Below are 4,021 nucleotides of genomic sequence, written 5' to 3'. Positions count from 1 at the left end.
AGGCTTTCACCTTGCCTGCTGTTTCATTTGATGGGGGATTTTACAGGTAGTATTTAATGAAAGAGTTTCATTCCAAAACGCTATATATACTTTTTTCTGAAATGTTGGTAAATTAGCTTTCAGTGTTTGAATAAATTATGAAAGAGATTGGTGTGGTTTGTTTTGCAAAATGCTACCTATCCACCACATTCTCAGAGAAATAAGTAGAACTGCTAGGTTTTACACAGTCAATTATACATTTGTCACATCAATATTATTATTTATTTTAAAATCTATACAGTAATATGAGATCTGTATGTAAAACATTTGACATTTTAGTCTTTTAGAAGATGCTTTTATCCAAATCAAATCAAATCGTATTGGTCGCATACACATATTTAACCTGTCTGGGAACCCCGTTCCCGCTAGCGGAACCCCTCGCCAACAGCCAATGAAATTGCAGGGCGCCAAATACAAAACAACAGAAATCTCATAAATCAAATTTCTCAAACATACAAGTATTAGGCCCCATTTTAAAGATGAAATTCTCGTTCATCCAGCCACAGTGTCTGATTTCAAAAATGCTTTACAGCGAAAGCTCCACAAACGATTATGTTAGGTCACGACCAAGTCACAGAAAAACCCAGCCATTTTTTCCAGCCAAAGAGAGGAGTCACAAAAAACACAAATAGAGATAAAATTAATCACTAACCTTTGATGATCTTCATCAGATGACACTCAAAGGACTTCATGTTACACAATACATGTATGTTTTGTTCTATAAAGTGCATATTTATATCCAAAAATCTCATTTTACATTGGCGTGTTATATTCTGTAGTTCCAAAACATGCAGTGATTTTTGCAGAGAGCCACATCAATTCACAGAAATACTCATTATAAATGTTGATGAAAATTCAAGTGTTATGCATGGAACTTTAGGTACACTTCTCCTTAATGCAACCGCTGTGTCAGATTTCAAAAACACTTTACGGAAAAAGCATACCATGCAATAATCTGAGTACGGAGCTCAGAGCCCAAACCAGCCAAAATAAATATTCACCATGTTGCTCAGTCAACATTAGTCAGAAATAGCATTATAAATATTCATATACCTTTGATGATCTTCATTAGAATGCACTCCCAGGAATCCCAGTTCCACAATAAATGTTTGATTTGCAGGACAAGGATTGTCATGACTTTCAAAAATGGCTGAATTGCGATGAAAAAACAATGTATTGGGCCCACGCTGCAGAGGGATTTATCAGTCCATTAATGCAAGACTAGTTAAGGCCCAGCTCTGCAGAGGGCTTTATCAGTCCATTAATACAGGACTAGTTAAGGCCCAGCTCTGCAGAGGGCTTTATCAGTCCATTAATACAGGACTAGTTAAGGCCCAGCTCTGCAGAGGGCTTTATCAGTCCATTAATACAGGACTAGTTAAGGCCCAGCGCTGCAGAGGGCTTTATCACCAATTGTGCAAGTTCTCCCACTTAAAAAGATGAGAGAGGCCTGTAATTTTCATCATAAGGACACTTCAACTATGACAGACAAAATTAGAAAAAAAATCCATAAAATCACATTGTAGGATTTTGAATGAATTTATTTGCAATTTGGTCAATAGCAAAAGTTTATCTCAATACTTTGTTATATACCCTTTGTTGGCAATGACAGAGGTCAAATGTTTTCTGTAAGTCTTCACAAGGTTTTCACACACTGTTGCTGGTATTTTGGCCCATTCCTCCATGCAGATCTCCTCTAGAGCAGTGATGTTTTGGGGCTGTTGCTTGGCAACACAGACTTTCAATTCCCTCCAAAGATTTTCTATGGGGTTGAGATCTGGAGACTGGCTAGGCCACTCCAGGACCTTGAAATGCTTCTTACGAAGCCACTCCTTCGTTGCCCGGGCGGTGTGTTTGGGATCATTGTCATGCTGAAAGAGCCAGCCACGTTTCATCTTCAATGTCCTTGCTGATGGAAGGAGGTTTTCACTCAAAATCTCACGATACATGGCCCCATTCATTCTTTCCTTTACACGGATCAGTCGTCATGGTCCCTTTGCAGATAAACAGCCCCAAAGCATGATGTTTCCACCCCCATGCTTCACAGTAGGTATGGTGTTCTTTGGATGCAACTCAGCATTCTTTGTCCTCCAAACACAACTAGTTGAGTTTTTACAAAAACGTTATATTTTGGTTTCATCTGACCATATGACATACTCCCAATCTTATTCTGGATCATCCAAATGCTCTCTAGCAAACTTCAGACGGGCCTGGACATGTACTGGCTTAAGCAGGGGGACACGTCTGGCACTGCAGGATTTGAGTCCCTGGCAGCGTAGTGTGTTACTGATGGTAGGCTTTGTTACTTTGGTCCCAGCTCTCTGCAGGTCATTCACTAGGTCCCCCCGTGTGGTTCTGGGATTTTTGCTCACCGTTCTTGTGATCATTTTGACCCCACAGGGTGAGATCTTGCGTGGAGCCTCAGATCGAGGGAGATTATCAGTAGTCTTGTATGTCTTCCATTTCCTAATAATTGCTCCCACAGTTGATTTCTTCAAACCAAGCTGCTTACCTATTGCAGATTCAGTCTTCCCAGCCTGGTGCAGGTCTACAATTTTGTTTCTGGTGTCCTTTGACAGCTCTTTGGTCTTGGCCGTAGTGGAGTTTGGAGTGTGACTGTTTGAGGTTGTGGACAGGTGTCTTTTATACTGATAACAAGTTCAAACGGGTGCCATTAATACAGGTAACGAGTGGAGGACAGAGGAGCCTCTTAAAGAAGAAGTTACAGGTCTGTGAGAGCCAGAAATCTTGCTTGTTTGTAGGTGACCAAATACTTATTTTCCACCATTTTTCTCCCTCATTTTGTCTGTCATAGTTGAAGTGTACCTATGATGAAAATTACAGGCCTCTCATCTTTTTAAGTGGGAGAACTTGCACAATTGGTGGCTGACTAAATCCTTTCTTGCCCCACTGTAAAGCCTCCACTTTGACTCTGTAGCCTCCACTTTGACTCGTAACACCCTGTATATAGCCCCGCTATTGTTATTTACTGCTGCTCTTTAATTATTTGTTATTCTTATCTCTTAATTTTTTTTAGGTATTTCCTTAAAACTGCATTGTTGGTTAAGGGCTTGTAAGTAAGCATTTCACTGTAAGGTGAAATTGTATTCTACACCTGTTATATTCTACACCTGTTGTATTCGGCGTATGTGACTAAAACAATTTGATTTGATTTGATACATTTTTTTCATTGAGTTTAGAAACATAATTACATACTTCATTCAGTTGTGGCTTGTTAGCTCTGACAAAGACTTCCTCTGACAAAGACTTGGGTTTAATGACCAACACTGAGTAATGGCCCTCAAGCTGTGGGTTTAATGACCAACACTGAGTAATGGCCCTCAAGCTGTGGGTTTAATGACCAACACTGAGTAATGGCCCTCAAGCTGTGGGTTTAATGACCAACACTGAGTAATGACCCTCAAGCTGTGGGTTTAATGACCAACACTGAGTAATGGCCCTCAAGCTGTGGGTTTAATGACCAACACTGAGTAATGACCCTCAAGTTGTTAGATGTGGATTATACGCAGCTTTCCCCAAACTAGAATCATCGGGACTCCAAGAGGTGCACGTTGGAGGTGCCCTAACACTACACAGCTGATGCAAATGATTAAATCTTGATAGGTAGTTGGCTATTTGAATCAGCTGTGTGGTGCTAGGACATAAACCAATAACGTACACACCTTGGAGTCCAGAGGACAATGTTTGGAAAACCCTGGATTACAGGCAGAATTTGTGTGAATTCAAAAGGCTTTTTGATCTCCAGTCTTAACCTCCTGCCCCAGCTCTCTGCCTCAGTTCTCTGCCCCAGCTCTCTGCCCCAGCTCTCTGCCCCAGCTCTCTGCCTCAGTTCTCTGCCTCAGTTCTCTGCCTCAGTTCTCTGCCTCAGCTCTCTGCACCAGCTCTCTGCACCAGCTCTCTGCACCAGCTCTCTGCCCCAGCTCTCTGCCCCAGCTCTCTGCCCCAGCTCTCTGCCTCAGTT

This window comes from Oncorhynchus tshawytscha, linkage group LG10, assembly GCF_018296145.1.
Source record: "Oncorhynchus tshawytscha isolate Ot180627B linkage group LG10, Otsh_v2.0, whole genome shotgun sequence".
In the NCBI taxonomy this organism is placed as follows: domain Eukaryota; kingdom Metazoa; phylum Chordata; class Actinopteri; order Salmoniformes; family Salmonidae; genus Oncorhynchus; species Oncorhynchus tshawytscha.
The sequence above is the reverse complement of the archived record's forward strand: the minus strand, read 5'-3'. Positions refer to the sequence as shown.